The sequence below is a fragment of the Ranitomeya variabilis genome, chromosome 7 (assembly GCF_051348905.1).
Source record: "Ranitomeya variabilis isolate aRanVar5 chromosome 7, aRanVar5.hap1, whole genome shotgun sequence".
NCBI lineage: Eukaryota > Metazoa > Chordata > Amphibia > Anura > Dendrobatidae > Ranitomeya > Ranitomeya variabilis.
The window spans coordinates 136,529,369-136,547,593 of NC_135238.1; the positions used below are offsets into that span (position 1 = coordinate 136,529,369).

General features: G+C 44.5%; 1 long non-coding RNA gene across 1 annotated transcript in view; it reads right to left on the bottom strand.

Moving 5' to 3' along the window:
• LOC143785538 (uncharacterized) overlaps nucleotides 1-17,943 on the bottom strand; it is a 34,172-nt gene extending 16,229 nt beyond the window's left edge. The window contains exon 1 of the long non-coding RNA XR_013218009.1: nucleotides 17,795-17,943. This is a non-coding gene — a long non-coding RNA (uncharacterized LOC143785538). The remainder of the gene's footprint in view (nucleotides 1-17,794) is intronic.
• Between the last annotated feature and the right edge of the window lie 282 nt (nucleotides 17,944-18,225).

Consider the following 18,225-nt stretch of genomic DNA (forward strand, 5'->3'; position numbering starts at 1 on the left):
TGTTTGGGCACACGGCCCTGCTCGGAAGGGAAGGAGGGCCATTTCACTTTTGAATGTAAAATTTGCTGGAATAATTAGGAGATGCCATGTCGCCTTTGGAGACCACCTCATGTGCCTAAACAGTGGAAACCTCCAACAAGTGACATCATATTGGAACCTAGACCCCTTAATGAACTAATATAGATATGTAAATATCACCTTGAACTCACAGGTGCTTCACAGAAGTTTATAACGTAGAGCCGTGAAAATAAAAAAATCTAATTTTTCCCAGATAAATCTTTTTTAGGTCCAAATTTAGCATTTTCAAAAGGGTAACAGAAGAAATTGCTCCATGAAATTTGTTGTGCAATTCCTCCTGAGTTCGCCGATACCCAATATGTGGAGGAAATCAACTGATTGGGTGCACAAAATTTGCTGGAATAATTAGCGGACACCATGTTGCGTTTGGAGAGCGCCTGATGTGCCTTAACAGTGGAAAAACCCCCACCAGTGACACCATTTTGGAAACTAGACCCCTTTGGGAACTTATCTAGATGTGTATTGAACACCTTAAGCCCACAGGTGCTTCACAGAAGCTTATAACGTTAAGCCGAGAAAATAAAAAAAATCACATTTTTCCCGCAAAAATATTTTTAGCTCCAAATTTTAGATTTTCACAAAGGTAACTGGAGAAAATGGACCCCATAATATGTTGTGCAATTTCTCCTGAGTTCACCAATAACCACATATGTCATCAAAAACTACTTTTGAGTCACAGTGCAAAGCTCAGAAGAGAAGTAGTGCCATATTACAGTGCATATTTTGCTGCACTTGTTTGTGGGTGTCATGTTACACTGGCAGACCAACGCAACAGAACCCCAAAAGTGACCCATTTTACAACTAAACCTCTCACTGAATTCATCTAGGGGTGCAGTGATTATATTGACACCACAGGTGTGTCACAGACTTATATACCATTGGGCAGTGAAGATGAAATCATTTACATTTTTACTACTAAGATTGTGTGTTAGCCCAAAGCTTTACATTTTCATACTGGGAAATGGGTAAAAATGGCACCAAAATTTGTTCCACAATTTCTACTGAACGTGGCAATACCCAATATGTGGCTGTACAATACTACATAGCCGTATGGAGAGACTCAGGAGGGACGGAGAGCTATTTGCCTCCTGGAGCGCAGATTTTCCTAGAATAGTTTGCAGATTCCATATAAAGAGACCATTAGTGCTATAAAAGCAGAATCCTCCCTCAAGTTACCCCATTTTGAAAATTATAAACCTTTGGGAATTTATCCAAAGATGTAGGGATGATTTTGACTCCACGGGAGTTTTCCAGAAACAAGCAGCAGTGGATGTTGCTGAGGGAAAATTGCAAACTGCCGTAGTAGTGACCAGTACATGCTTCTAGAGACATGCAACTGTAAATAATGTGGGATCTCATCAATACGGAGCTTCCAAATATGTGAGCACTAAATGCGGTTTAGGCACACTGGGGCTCAGAAAAGAGGGGAGGGCATTTGGATTTGAGAGCAGAAAATTTCTTTTGGGGGGGCAAAGAGCCATTTTGCTTTTCCGGAGCCTTTGTGCTACCAGTTACGTGGAAGCCCCCTATATTTCCGTTAACAGATGACAGACCTGAGTGAGGGCTTGCTTTTTTGTGAATTGAGTTGAAGCTTTTTATTGGGAACATTTTACATATTATTTATGATCACATTTATCTAGCGCTCTACGCTGAACACTTACATCGGGGTTTCCATCTAAATCTCTGAGTGATGTGACACATAAAACTCCCGATAGATCCATTCACTATAATGAGGCATCAGAGTTACTCTGGACTCTGTCTGGCCTCTGGTGGTGTCCTTCTTTTCAGAAGTGCACAAAGCTGTGGCCTATGGCACTTTTATGCAATCCTAAAAAGACGTACGCCACTCTGGATCACAGGTGCTATGGCATCCACAGTGCCTCTATCTGCCTCATTATAGGGAATCTTCTGCCGGGGGTTCTGTCTGAATCACGTATTTCAGAGATTAACACAGAAACCCCGATGTAAGCGCTCAGAGTAGAGAGCAGGATAAATGTGCGTCAAACCTTACTGCAATCTTTGGGAGGCAGAATGAAAAAATCAACAGCATGTGAATAATTGGTTTTATTTATTTTTTCTGCCATTCCTCGTGCGGTATAAGTGATTGGGTGACTTTATTCTTTGGGTCGGTGTGATTACAGCGATAGCAGATTTATATTGGGTTTTTATGTTTGACTTCTGTCACGCACTAAAAGATGCTTTATATTGTGAAAACTAGTTTTTGCATCACCATATATTGAGAGCTATCATTTTTCCGTATTTCGTCCGACAGAGTCATGTTATGGCTTGTTTTTTGTCAAATGAGCTGATGTTTTAATTGGTACCATTTTCTGGCACATGACATGTTTTGATGGCTTTCTATTCCGATTTTTGGGAGACAGAATTAACAAAAACCAACACTTCAGGAATTGCTTTTTCTTTTTTTTATACCATTCTGCGTGTGGTAAAATTGGTAAGGCAGCTTTCTTCGAATCAGTACGATTACAATGATATCCATTTTATATCTTTTTTTTGTGTTTTGGTGCTTTTACACAGTAAAAACTATTTTATATAAAAATAATTATTTTTGCATTGCTTTATTCTGAGAGCTATAACTTTTTATTTTTCTGATGATGGAGCTGTATGATGACTTGATTTTTGTGGGACAAGATTATGTTTTCAGCAGTACCATTTTTATTTACAGTCATCTTTTTTATTGCATTTTCCCACTTTTTTTTAGGCGGCATGATGATAAAGCATTGTTTTTTGCCTCATTTTTTATTTATTTTTTACAGTGTTCACTGAGGGGATTAACTAGCGGGACAGTTTTATAGGCGATACTAAATATGTGTACCATATTTTTCAGACTATAAGACGCCCCGGACAATAAGATGCACCTAGGTGTTAGAGCAGTAAATTAGGAAAAAAATTGAAGCAAAAAATGTGGCCAATTCTGTACTTAATATCCCTTATCCTGGTATATATGGTCCCCTCATCCCCATCCTGATACACATAGCCCCCTCATTCCTACCCTGGTATGCATGGTCCCCCTCATCCCTATCCTGATATGCATTGATTCTTCATCCCTATCGTGGAATGCAGGGCCTCATCCCTATCCTGGTATGCATGGCCTCCTCTTCCCTATCCTAGTATGCATGGCCCCCTCATCCCTATCCTCGTATGCATAACCCCATCATTCCTATCCTGGCATGCATGGTCCCATCCCTATCCTGGTGTGTAGGGCCCCATCCCTATCCTTGTATGCAGGGCCCCATCCCTATTCTGGTATGATTTCCCCCCCAAACCTGGTCCTGGTATGCATGGCCCAATCCTTATAATTTGGCCCCATCCCCATACTGGTATGCATGGCCCCATCTTTATAATTGGCTCCCACCCCATCCCCATGCTGGTATGCATGGCCCTATCCTTATAATTGTCCCCCACCCCCATTCCCATCCTGGTATGCATGGCCCCATCAGAAAACATTTTAAAAAACAGACCATTACACTCACCTACACGGTGCTCCCTCGCAGCGTCCTGCTCCAGTGCCAGCAACTGCTTTATGCTTGTAAGCAGCCAATTCCTGACACTGTGTGGTACAGAAGAGCAATGAATACTCACTGCTCTTTGCGCGTGCCCTGCTTGTGAGCAGTGCATGACACAATGTGCTGCTTATAAGCATAAAGCAGTTGCTGGCACCGGAGCAGGACACTGTGAGGGAGCGGCGGGTAGGTGAGTGTTAATGTTTTTTTAATGTTTCCTCATGGGGCCATGTATACCGGGATGGGGATGGGGGTGGGGGCCAATTAAAAGGATGGGGCCATGCATACCAGGACCGAGGTTAGGGGGAAATCATACCAAGATAATATTATTAAAGATAAATCAATATTCATTGTCCTCCACACCCATGGGCATGGAATGCAGTGAATATTAATTTCTCTTTAGCAGCGGGAACAGGAGTTAGCTGCTGACACTGGCTCTAGCCTCCTGTGACCAGCAGCTCCGTCGATGCCATTCCCCCACCTCCCCACCACAGCCAGACTATACACCGTATCGCACCAAACATCCGGACTATAAGACGCACCCTCCATTTTCTTCGACATATGTGGAGCAAAAAAGTGCGTCTTATAGTCTGAAAAATACGGTACTTTTATTGTTTATTTTTTATTTACATAAATAAATTTATTTATTGGAAAAATATTAGTTTTTTTTTATTCTTTATTTGGGGATTTAAAAAAATATATTTTTACATATTTTAATATTTTTTGTAAACTTTTTTACACTGTCCCATCCGGGCAAATCAGTGTATAGAATCAGATCTCCGATCTGATGTTCTGAAATGCATCTGCAATGAAGAGCATCAGAACAGCATCTGACTGGCAGGGAAGGAGGCGTCTCATTGTGAAGCCACCTTTCCTGAAGGACCCTGAGCCCATCTTGCGGCCAGGGGTCTCCATGGAGACCACAAGGACAACGCTATTGCATCATGTTGTTCTGATGGAAGCGCGCAGGGAACCAATTCCCTGTGCGATGCTCCTCTATGTCGTTCTCACTAGTGACAATGGAATCAGAGGGGTTAAATGCCTGAGATCGGTGCTAACACTGATCGTGGGTGCTGCTGCAGGGTGTCAGCTCTCACACAGAGCTGACACCTACGCCCGATCGTCGTGGCACTCAGAGTGAGGCAGCGCGATTGTGCCACCATACATATACTCCTGTTTGTGGGAATGCAGCTCTTGTAGAGCAGTATGTGTATGGAGCATGTCGGGAAGGGGTTGGTAGGGAAGAGAATGTTAACTTGATTTTTTTTTCAGGTTACAGCAGCAAGAAATATAATTCCCTTCTGTGATAGCTCGCCCTAGATTAATTGTAGATAAGATTGGCATTATTGCAAAATATAGAAGGGATTGGAATTGGCCCTGATAAGATTTTTTCTTGCACCAGGCAACAGCAAACTCTAGAGGAACGCTAGCAACACTGCAGCTTTGATGAATTTCTGAGTGCAAATCACCATAAAAAACATGAATCTGTCAATGATTGTATGAAAAAAGCAGCAGCAAGATTTATAATTTATAAGGCAATAATACCTTATTAGATGGCTGTAATATGCTATCCCTACTGAGACAGCTCACCCTACATGAATTGCAGATAATAGCAGTATTATTAGAGAATAGAATCTATTTGAATTGGCCCTGAAAAAAGCGATTCATTTAACATAGCAGCATCAAGGACTGTTATTTCATTAACCCAGCTGGGGAATACAGTGAAGTGTTTTGCATCTACTCAACCTGATATGGGGAGACCAGAATCTTCTGTACTTACTGTACAAAGTTTCCTGTCCTGACTTTGAAATCCTGCATGCAATGTGAGAACTCCCTATGTGACAATCACCTGACAGCCCACAACAAGGTACTGGATCATATACTAACAGAACCCATCAGCTCTTTTGGTTTCCAAAATTGTTCCCTAAACTAGAAGGTGGAGCCTAAGAAAAAGCATTTTTTCCGATTAGTAAGGAGTGGGTCTCCTTACACTGGTAAAGCGTATACACTAAGTGCAAGGGATGCCAAAAATTAGGAGGCACTCCAATACCCCTTTGAAGAGACTTAGTGGATTGCCTCAGGAAACTTTTTTTTCCATTATTAAGGAGTGCATATCCTAGACTAGTAATTTGCATGCACTATGTGCATGGGCTAAAAAACATTTACCCTTGAGGGTATACATATATACAGTATCAAAGAATGTTAGAGGTAGGCCTCCCAAAACTCTTAAGGCATGCATCATAAACACCCTTCAAAGATTTATAGTTAGGGTAGCATGATCACCCTGTTGACAGGGCCGTATTTAGAGTTTCTGCTGCCCTAGGCACTTTTAGTTTTGCCTCCCCCATTAGTGAGTATGACACTATCGGCAGTGACTTTGGCAAAAATCGCTTATGTGAAAGTAGCCTTTTGCAGCAGATCGGGCAGTAACGGATCACTTACGGCAACACTGCGTTCGGCCTCATTCATTCCCTATGGGACTTGCGGACATGTGCGTCACTTGTGGTTTTGCCACGATCCGGCAAATGCGGTACTTGCAGCAATGTGAAAAAACGCTGCCAGCAGTGTTTTTGTCTCACTGCAAGTGCAAAACCACAAGTGCCGCACATGTCCGCAAGTAGCCATCACTACCTGTCCCTGCACCTTGCTAGCTCATTCCTAACCATTCCTTCCTGACCTAAAACTACACTATAAAGCTTTAGAAAAACTATTTATTAAAGGGAATCTGTCACCCCAACAATCGTATATGAGATAAGGCCCAGCAACAGGGGCTTATCTACAGCATTCTGTAATGCTGTAGATAAGACCCTGTTGTATCCTGAAAGGTAAGAAAAACAGGTTAGATTATACTCACCCAGGGGCGGTCCCGGTCCGGTTTGGGTCCGATGGGAGTCGCGGTCCGGCGCCTCCTATCTTCATATGATAACGTCCTCTTCTTGCCTTCCTGCCCCTGCTCCGGCGCAGGCGTACTTTATCTCCCTGTTGAGGGCAGAGCAAAGTACAGCAGTGTGCAGGCGCCGGGAAAGGTCAGAGAGGCCCAGCGCCTGCACATTGCAGTACTTTGCTCTGCCCTCAACAGGGCAAACAAAGTACGCCTGCGCCGGAGCAGGGGCAGGAAGACAAGAGGACGTCATCGTATGAAGATAGGAGGCGCTGGACCCGCACCGCGACACCCATCGGACCGGACCGCAGCAGAACAGCCCCTGGGTGAGTATAATCTAACCTCTTTTTCTCATATTTCAGGATACATTGGGGGCTTATCTACAGCATTCCAGAATGCATTACAGAATGCTGTAGATAAGCCCCTGATGCCGGTGGCCTTATCTCATATACGATTTTTGGGGTGACAGGTTCCCTTTAACTGACATATTCCTCCGACAATGAGGGCTCCAGGCTATGGCGTAGACAGGGACTGGCAGTCTCCGGGTCTCCATCCTCTGTGTGCACACTCTCAGTCCCTGCTTCACTGCCTCACTGCCTGTGCTGCACTGTGCACAGACCTCCCTCCACCAGACCCGGTAATCACCGCTCACAGTAGCATACCGGCAGAGGTGTATGTCGGTTTTCTGGCACCTGGGGAAAAAATTCATTTTGGCGCCCCCTCTGCACATATGCGATTTGCACACTTAGTCATTTACCAACAACCTCGTCTCCCTAATGCTCTCAATGTTCAGTGAAAAACAGAGAAGCGGGAAGAGAAGCTCGTTGTCACAGGACCACAAGTATGAAAGTTGCATGTGAGTGAAGTGTCTATGTGACGACTACTGGAACCTTGCAGAGCTGAATCCTGACATCGCAGGCTTCTGAATTCTCACAACTAATGCACTCCTCCTGCATCCTCCCCCGTCCTCCTTCATACTCCCCCGATCTCCTGCATACTGCCCCGATCTCCAGCATCCTCCCCCATCCTCCTGCATCCTCCCCTGTCCTCCTGCATTCTCCCCGTCCTCCTTCATACTCCCCCGATCTCCTGCATACTCCCCCGATCTCCTGCATCCTCCCCATCCTCATTCATACTCCTCCAATCTCTTGCATACTCCCACGATCTCCTGCATCCTCCTCCGTCCTCCTTCATACTCCCCCATCCTCCTGCATACTCCTCCGATCTCCTGCATCCTCCCCGTCCTCCTTCATATTCCCCCACTCTCCTGCATACTCCCCTGTCCTCCTGCATCCTCCCCCGTCCTCCAGCATCATCCCCATCCTCCTTCATACTCCCCTGTCCTCCTTCATACTCCCCTGTCCTCCTGCATCCTCCCCCATGCTCCTGCATTCTCCCCCATCCTCCTGCATTCTCCCCATCCTCCTGCATTCTCTCCATCCTCCTGCATACTCCCCCGTCCTCCTGCATCCTCCCCATCCTCCTTCATACTCCCCCGATCTCCTGCATACTCCCCCGATCTCCTGCATCCTCCCCATCCTCCTTCATACTCCCCCGATCTCCTGCATCCTCCCCGATCTCCTACATCCTCCCTGTCCTTCTTCATACTTCCCAGTCCTCCTGCATACTCCCACGATCTCCTGCATCCTCCCCCATCCTCCTTCATTCTCCCCCACTCTCCTGCATCCTCCCCCGTCCTCCTGCATCCTCCCCCGTCCTCCAGCATCCTCCCTGTCCTCCTTCTTACTCCCCCGTCCTCCTGCATCCTCCCCATCCTCCTGCATTCTCCCCCTTCCTCCTGCATTCTCCCCATCCTCCTGCATCCCCCGTCCTCCTGCATCCTCCCCGTCCTCCTTCATACTCCTCCGATCTCCTGCATACTTCCCCGATCTCCTGCATCCTCCCCATCCTCCTTCATACACCCCCGATCTCCTGCATCCTCCCCATCCTCCTTCATACTCCCCCGTCCTCCTGCATACTCCCTCGATCTCCTGCATGCTCCCCATCCTCCTTCATACTACCCCAATCTCTTGCATACTCCCCCGATCTCCTGCATCCTCCCCATCCTCCTTCATACTCCCCCGTCCTCCTGCATACTCCCCCATCCTCCTGCAACCTTCCCCTGGGTGGCGGGCCATCATACTCACCCTCCTCACAGCGCACAGAACTCCCTGCATCAGGTCTATGTCCCAGCGTGGCAGCTTCTTCCTGTGTGAGCGGTCACATGGTACCGCTCATTAAGGTCATGAATATGCATCCATATTAATCACCTTAATGAGCGGTACCATGTGACTGCTGAGAACAGGACGAGCTGCCGGTGCTGAGACCATGGAGCTGAAGGCACCGCTGGAGGGTGAGTATGAGCGGGCAGGGGGAGGTGGGCGGACGGTTGACACCAGACCTTAAAAAAAAAAACCTTGCTCAGCTGCCACCCTCTGCATCCTGGCACCCTAGGCACGTGCCTAGTGGCAAATACGGCTTGCCTGTTGATATGGCAGTGGAAGAGGATGACCTAAAGAAGCCAAATCCTGAAGCATATACCCATGTTTGGATGACAAGGTGTGCATGGGAATGCACCAGAAAAAAAATACTGGATTTGAGTTTGCTGCTGCTGTCACCCGTTGGTGTTGAGACGTGTGGGCTAATCCAACCCTAGTTAATTTTGATAAGACTTAGCCTGTTAGCATTTTCAGTTGACAGCTGGATGCGCCTATTGGTTATAATACCCTGGCAGCACTAAAAACTGGGACAAAATGCTAGCAGCAGGGCAGGCCAGGACCTCCAAGGCACAGAGAGACAATTCATGCCATGTGTCTTGCTTGGATACCCAGTAGTTGTAAGGCAGAGAGGAATCACGGAGGCCACTGGTACAGTCGCCAAGGTTCTCTTTCAGCATCTTCTAAAACTTTTCCCTCCTTGTCAGAGTACCCCGTGCATCAGGATCTTGGTGAAGGGGGGAGTCTGAGAAAACTATCCCAGACCTATGAGAGTGTTCTCCAGCCTATGCTGAGTGTCTCCCTAGTTTCTACTCCTTGGTTGTCCAAGGAACTGTGACCTCTGCCGCCAGCATTGTCAGATGGGGATTTTTTTAATAATTCTTCAACTAAGGCCTTCTGGTACTGCAACATTTTATTAGAACTCTCCGCCATGGGAAGGAGAGATGGAAATGTCTCCTTGTAGCGTGGGTCTAGAATGGTGACCAACCAGTAATTAGTGTTGGTCAAAATGCATACAATGCGAAGGTCACAGAAAAGGTGGTGGAACATAAAACTCAGCCATATGTGCCAGACTGCCTACAGCCAAGTCTTCTCTGTCCCCACCAACAGGACCACTGTCCATCTTCTCCTCCTCATCCTCCCTCTCCTCCTCAACTTCAGGCCATCAACTCTGTACAGATGGGATGAAGGTGGTATGGGTAGTATCATCTGTAATGCAGGCAATCAGCTCCAATTCTTCCTCCTCATTATTACCCAATCTGCAATAAGAAGATAAGACTGGGCTGTGTAGCATCACCCTGTATGGTTTTTTGTTCCATCTCAACATGCTCCACCTGCAAAGCCTCTTTAATTGTGAGCAGCATGCATTTCAGTAGACAGAGAAGCAGGATGGTTACAATGATTATGGTGTCATCTCAGCTCACCATCTTGGGCTAGACCTCAAAATTTTGGAGAACCGCTCTGATGTCAGATATCCATGTCCTTTCATCAGCTCTTATGTGCAGAGGCTGTCTAGAATACCAATGTGCATGGTGTATCCGATATTCAACTACTGCCCTCTGCTGCTCACAAAGCCTTGCCAACATATTGAGTTCCAAACTGTGGTGACATCACACACCTGTTGGTGAGCTGGAAGTTGAAAACACTGCTGCAGCATTGCCAGGGAGGTGGTAGCTGTAGCTGACTTGTGGAAATGGGCACACATGCGGCACACTCTCACAAGTAGCTCAGGCAGATCTGGGTAGCTTTTGAGAAACCACTGAGCTACTAAGTTGGGCACATGGGGCAGGTATGGGCCAGGCATTGTACATGTGCGAGGTTGTCAAGCCTCAGAGTTGCCACCAGGTTATGGTTGTTGTCACACGCGACCATGCCTGGTTGTAGGCTCAAGGGCAACAGCCACAGATCAGTCTGGTCTTTTAGACATTTCAACAACTCTGCGGCAGTGTGTGGTTTGTCACCTAAGCAGATTAGCTTCATCAGAGCCTGTTGCCGTTTGGCCGAGGCAGTGCTGCAGTGCTTCCAGCTTGTGACTGATGTTGACATTTGTGAGATGAAGGTTAAGGAGGAGGAGAAGGTGCAGGAACGGCTTAAGTAAGTGGTGGAAACCCTGATTGAACCAGGGCCTATAATCTTTGGTGTCGGAAGCATGTATTCTGTCCCAGGGTCTGACTGGGTCCCAGCTTCCATAATATTCACCCAGTGTGTCATCAGGGAAATGTATCATCCCTGGCCACAAGCACTTTTCCACGGGTCTGTAACAACATTGGTCAGGGCACGGCTAATGTTATGAGACACATTCTTGTGTAGTGCGTAGTGACTAAGCATTATCTGCTATCCATCAAACAACCTTATCATACTGGTATAGCTTCAAGAGTGGTGTTCTGGGCCCCCCTACAAAGTGGCACAGGAAGCTAAGTCGATATGATGTGTGTGTTTGTTGTGCTCCAGCAGCAGGTACAGTTTGAGCTTCCCAACGGCCTCGGCCTCTATGCTCATACCAGCATCACGTCCACTTCTCTGTCCCTTACCACATGCCTTGCCTATTTTAAATTACTTATGATATATCCCTGTTGAGAAAACCTTGCAGAATTTGTATTGCAGATGGACTTGTTGCAGTGCAGTATCACTATAGCGATGCTATTTGTTACCAACTAAATCTGGATTTTTTATTTTAATGCACAACTGGCACATTATAAACGGAATATAATATTTCTCTGCTGTAAAGAAATTGCAGGATTAGTATCGGAGGAAAATTTGCCCACCTTAGATGGACTTCTTACACTGCAGGCGCAATATTGCGATGCTATTGATAACCAACCAAGTCTGGCTGTATGCTTTTGATGCACAACTGGCGCAGTAGAAATAGCATATAATATTTCAGTCACCTACCTCACTGTTATGAACTGATGTGTCCACTTGGGACAATGAGCTGCTGCAGACCGTCCTCTGCTATCTTGGAAGATCTGTGATTAGAACAGTGCAGCCACGTGAACGATGCACTACCATCCGTGGAGCGTCCTCCCGTAGTGCTGAAAACCCCACCAGTCTCGCCGCTGTAGTGTCCGGCAGGCAGCTACGGCCGATAGCGCCGCCGTGCAGTGGCGTGGTGAGCGGGGGGCGTGGCTTACTAGGTGACGTCACCAGTCCGTATGACGGACACCTTGAGAAAGAGGGTCGGCACCCTCGAAACGCGTCGGGATTGGCCCCTGTTAGTGTCCGTCATACGGACTGGTGACGTCACCTAGTAAGCCACGCCCCCCGCTCACCACGCCACTGCACGGCGGCGCTATCGGCCGTAGCTGCCTGCCGGACACTACAGCGGCGAGACTGGTGGGGTTTTCAGCACTACGGGAGGACGCTCCCCGGATGGTAGTGCATCGTTCACGTGGCTGCACTGTTCTAATCACAGATCTTCCAAGATAGCAGAGGACGGTCTGCAGCAGCTCATTGTCCCAAGTGGACACATCAGTTCATAACAGTGAGGTAGGTGACTGAGATGTATTCCTAGTCACAGTTCCTCCTGCTAGCGCAGCACCTGTTTGTTGATTTTATTCTAATTTTAATATTGGGTGGCAGGGTTGCACACTACGTGCCAAGGTGCTTGCAGCTGAAGGTTCAGGCCAATACATAGCGCCAGTGTGTTACTTTACAGTGTTTAGCATATAATATTTACCTGCTGAAAAAAAATTCCAGGATTAAGAGCAAAAAGAATATTATTAGCCCTGAGAACTTGAAGGGCTTTTGCTATGAGTTGTAGCAGAAAGGACATGGAATTATCCCTATCCTGTCCTACACTATCCCTTCAGCACAATCTGTATGTAAGTGTTGCTAACAGCAGTATGAATATTGATTATAATGAGCCCTTATAAGGGCTGTTGTTGCAGTTGAAAGATTACACATGTCAAATCCTTGCCTATAAGCAGCTAAAGCTATGTCCCTAGATCAGCAGCACATCACCTCTCCATACTCTGCCAGTGTCCATTGGTACACTGTTGTGAGCATGGCGTCATGGGTCTTATATAGACCTGATGATGCTATACAGCCAGCCAGTCACAGTAATGCCACAACCAAGATGACTATGGCATTACAGTGACTGGCAGGCAATCCCAGCATGTTTATTGGCTGTTTTGGAAGCGCCAAACATGCTGGGGCTGAAGCTTGACACTAGCATGCAAAAATACTCTCTGAGTAATGAGCATCTCGAGTATACTGATGCTCGAGCGAGTAACAAGCAGTGACCAGCATGCTTGCTCATCACTACTCCCATTGCAAATTAGGTTTTGTGCACATGGTCACAATTCCCCTGAGTTCCCTGGTGGGCAGTCAAATGACCACATATATGTGATTTGCATATTTGTAGTCACGTGCCGGTTAATGTTACTTGGCTACTTTTAATAGAAGAGAATTCAAAATAGTGCAGGAGTTTAGTTGGCACTTTACCACAAGTATCCAAGTCACATACAGTAGATGTGGTCTGATGGCTGCTCACTGCATGGGAATTATAGGGGAATTGTGTCAGTGTGCGTATTACATATTGTTGTCACTATTGGGCAGTCTGCCCTCCCAATAGTGACCACAGACTTCTGTCCTTACACCACACAAACCCTTTAATATTCATCCTGATAACATCTCATACAGGTAAATTAAATGTTCTAAGAAAATATGACAAAGTAAGAAACTGACACAGCATTCTAATTCTTTACTTGAGACTGATATTAATAATCAGATGTGTCCTGCATAGTTCATCTGTATCTCCATGAGGCAGATAGCAGGAGGGCAAAAGGGTAGGTGTTTTTAGTCCACGTGCTCAACGTAGAGCTCACTGATCCAGTAACGACCTGTGTGACTGTGCACATGAGAACATTTTCATAGAGACCATTGGTCGGTGTGACAATTGATAGGAGCACGCACTAGTCTGGTCCGTAGTACAGATCAATCTTGCGCATGTCAGACAGATCCAGCACTAGTCCGCTATGCGAAACAGCCCACGGAGCTGCACATGGAACCAGTCACTTCTTCTGACCCGGCTTTTAGTATGGCTGTGTAAACCTGGCCTAAAAGTATGACTAAACGTGATACAAGATTATTTAATTTGACAGCAAGGTTAGAAAAGGCTGAATGGGAAGAATCCATTTAAGGGTGTATTCACATGGAGTGGATTTGTTAAGGAAAATTTTTGAAGCAGTAAGTAAATCTCCATTGTAACAGGAGCCTGGTCCTCCACTGGTTGCTGCGTCCTGGCCTCCAGGGATGACATCTCATTACTACTGCAGCCTGGGACCATAGGAGAACACTTTTTTATCATACGCTTGAAAACAGTGTATCTATTCTGGGATTGTGGATTTTGCTGTGGTTCCATGGGATATAGTTTACAAAATTCACAAAAAAATGGAGTTTGCGCATAGAAATACCTAAGCGAAAAAATCTCTGCAGTGTATGGATAAAATTTGGTAAAATCTCATCTTGTTTGGTAGAGGTTTTCCCCTACTGGATAACCCCAGTTAATTAAATTTAGGAGTCCAATTAAAATAAAATCAGTTTCTAGCGCCCTCCTGCAATAGCGCTGTTCCAGCAATGTGAGCACAGCTGTTTTAGGACTGTGACATGACATTGTTGTGTCACATGTAGGCTGCAGTCAATGAGCCACCGCTGTGGCTGCAGCTTTCACTATTTCATCAGACCAGATGTCCGCCTGATAAAACATGGATGTGCTGCCGCTCAATGGCTGCAACCGGCATCTGACACAAGTCATGTCACCCTTCCAGAACTTCAATGTTGACATTCCTGGAATGGCACCGCCGCAGGAGGAGAGGACACACTGTTTTTATTGGAATTTCAGTCCTGAATTGATGAAGCAGGGGTTGTCTGGTAGTGGTCAACCCCATAAAAGTCGGGCAGACAATTTAATACAGTTTGCTAGCCAAGGTGTCTGAAATTAATAAAATTTATGTACTTCAGGTAAGAAAATCGATGTTCAATTAGCTTGTCTGTATAGCAAATTCCTCTCTCATTATTATTTTACACATACAGGGAAATATTTATGATAATGGTGTTATCAGGACACTGCTAAGATTTAACCTACAGTTTTGATGGTGGGCCTTGAAAGTCCCCAGCCTGCAATAATGTATTTTGGCATTGCTGCTTTAGAGTAGAGGGAGCCTATCAGTGAGCACACACTGGGACTAACAGCTCCTAAAAGTAGCCAGAACCATTGGCTCCTGATCACATGATCATTACAATAGCCAATCACTTTGGTCAATTTAGTGAAATAAGAGAGTTCTGTCATGTGACTGTTAGCAAAAAATCACAACATTTTTACATACTTGTAGCAAATCCTAAACTCGGTACACATTCTACTGCTGTCAAATTTGCATATTGATGACATTTTCACATAGCACAGGTCAACATGACCCTTGTCCATGTTTTCATCCCTGTAATATGTTCTGCTACAGGTCTGAAGTTCTCTTTCAGAAAGAAAGAAAATGCTTCTAAATTGCCATTTCCATGATGTGTTTGTACAGAAGGAGGCCCTAACATATCCCAGACATTAGCTAATCAGTGGCTGTCACATATGGGCAGATGTGTTTCTGTCTTTTGAAACTCATTAGCACAGGGCCGACATGTGTGAAGGTCCATTGTTTTCTCCCATAGGACTATTGACTCTTCCTAGGGAAATTCGGCAAGTAGTAAGAGTTCATTGCCTTTCCTCCTTTTTGGATAGAATTAGTTCAGGGAGTATTGATTTCAGGTTCTATTTAAATCTTAAAAATGTGAATTATAACTTTGGGTCAAGACGAATTATTAAATAGTATAAGTGCGTGTTTTATATTTATTTGGGGTAATGTGTTAATAGAGTAATCTGCTATGCCACAAATGAGGAAAGGAGCAGGAAACCCACAATAACAGCAAAGCCTATTACTATCCAATGTCATCAGTCATTTCAATACGTAACATATCTATATCAAACAGTTTATAAAACCAAAATATTAATCATGGCTATTATCTTACGCACATCACAATGTTTGGGCTTGTATTTTCATCATCATTGATGAGTTCATTGGAATATATCACTTAGACCAGGGGTACACAACCTTTAAATGATATAGACCTTAGTACTAGTATTGATATAAATATCTTGAGCTTAACCAAAACCCAACAGCTTTCATTTTATTTATAATTAAACTATTTATAGTTAAAACTTGTAAAGAAGCTTGTAAAAAATCTAATAAACTGAACTGAATATGAGGAGTATTGCTACCATGAACCACGAGGGTCCAAGTTGCAATTTGGATTGAACAGGATTGAACATGATTACATGATTATATCACTGTAAATATTGTTCAGAAAAGCTATTTTAATGATGGTCATCAGTGTTATATTGTCTAACCTCTATTGTATCAATTTTGCACAGGAAATTAATTAACGGATGTGCTAAAATCTCAATAATATGGTTTACTTTAATAAGCAAAAAGAGTTTAAGCCATCATAATGCTTTTTTACGCCTTCAACCTATCCCACTAGAAAGAAACCAAACAGGATATACATGAAAATTTCCAATATCTCATCTATTCATAACTTAACAAGAACAAAAGATACTTTTTTGCACCAGACAAAATAATTAAGCTAAAAGTACCTTACGAACTTTCTGTTCTGTGTTCTCCATGCAATTGTTGTACATGCTCTTACAATATAGCATACCCTCAGTCACCAACAGAAACTTTACAATGATCCATTTTACTTTGCAGGAGTCCCTTTTTAGTGTTACCATAATGTTAATTTTTGTTGAACTTAATTTTAACTAATAGGTGTTTATTATATAAACAAAGTGCAAAACACATTTATCACAAATATATTATCTTTTGTGTGACTGTTGTGCAACTTTTTCTGCTTTGTAATCAGAAGGTGAACTTGTCTATGTGATATATATATATATATATATATATATATATATATATATATATACACACACACATATATCTGAATTACATAGTATGTCGTGGAATAGTAGAACTTTAGTATAGTGTTTGCCTTTAATTACTCTGAGATGTCATCCATAGTTAAGGCATCAGGATGTTATAGAAATCTTGGTCTGTATAAATCAATCAGTCACAGACACATAAATCTACACTTATCTTTTGTTATACAAGGAAATGCAATAATCATTGTTCAGTCTCCGCCTGTAAGATATTTTTCCTAAAGATTAAGAACTTACTACAGGTTGTCATGCATGTTTCTTCTATAACACAGGCCATATATAATATGGATATGATAGATATTAGAGCTATACATGTATAACTATACATACTGTACTTCCCTGCTGTGTAGCTGGAAGCTTTCTTCCTGTAGGAGTCACTTTGCTGAGATGATTCCCTGTCGCTGTCCCTGGTGCTGAATCTCCCGACTTCTATTACTTCTTTATGACACTTTGTTTTTCACTCCAGACTCTTTTTACTTATTGCACTTTCTGTGTTTCTCCACTAGATATTTATCCTAACTTGTGAAGACTCAGTGCACTAGTTTCTCACCCTTCTTCCATCCATGTGCCCCACACACACGCTTTCTCCCCATTTATCCCTCTTTGCTCTCCTTGCCTCTCTACAAGTTCTTACCTTCCCCAGTCTTTCCTTCTGTATCCTTTGCTCCCTGAGTTATGGATGCCGCTTGCATTTGCTTTCCCCCTCTGTCCTCTATTATATGTTCTAGTTCTCCCCAGTCTTCTCTTCTGGAGATGTTATACATTCTTTTATTGCCTTGTCACCTCTTTCCTTCTGGACAAGTTGTAATACTGTAGTCTCTTCCTGCAGATGTTATAATGCTCCCAGGGTTATAAATGGTTATTGCACAAGTTGTGATCGTTCAGCCTTCCCTTCTGTAGATGTGTACTACATGATGGAGCTAATGACTTGTTAACTCTTTCCTCCGTGCCAGTTGCAATCCTTCACAGCCTTCCCTTCTGCAGATGTTCTAATCCACCCTGAGGAATACATACTCAGACTGGATTCTCCCCCACATATTGTCAGTGCCTGATGCCCCTGTCCCCCAGCGTCCTCTCCTGGGTCCCTGCAGTGGTAGAGATCAGTAGATTGGCTTCTTACCTGTGCAGTCTTGGTCAGGTGGTTAACCCTAAGGTGACACTTGTCAGCCTGCCCCTGATCGCAGTCTGCTCCACAACTCGCCAGGCGTCACCGGCTCTTTTTAAGAAGGAGGAGTGACCGGGACTTCTGTGCCTGTACGTCAAAGCTCAGCGGAGGGCCGTCCACCCATTTGGAGATGTCAGCGAGCTCTCAGTGAAGTGATTTTTCCTTTCCTCCTTGCTTAATACCAGGTAATCCTCTATTAGCGCAGGACAACATGGAATTGCCTCTGGTCTTCTCAAATAGCTTCATTTAGCTGTAATATGTGATTGAGGTTTAAGCTGGGGTCAGATCATTAACTGCACCCTGGTGTCAAACTTTCGTCATCAGGTGCTATTTGCATGTTGTTTTCATGAGTCCAGGAAGGCTTAAATTCTGCAAGCAGCAGAAGC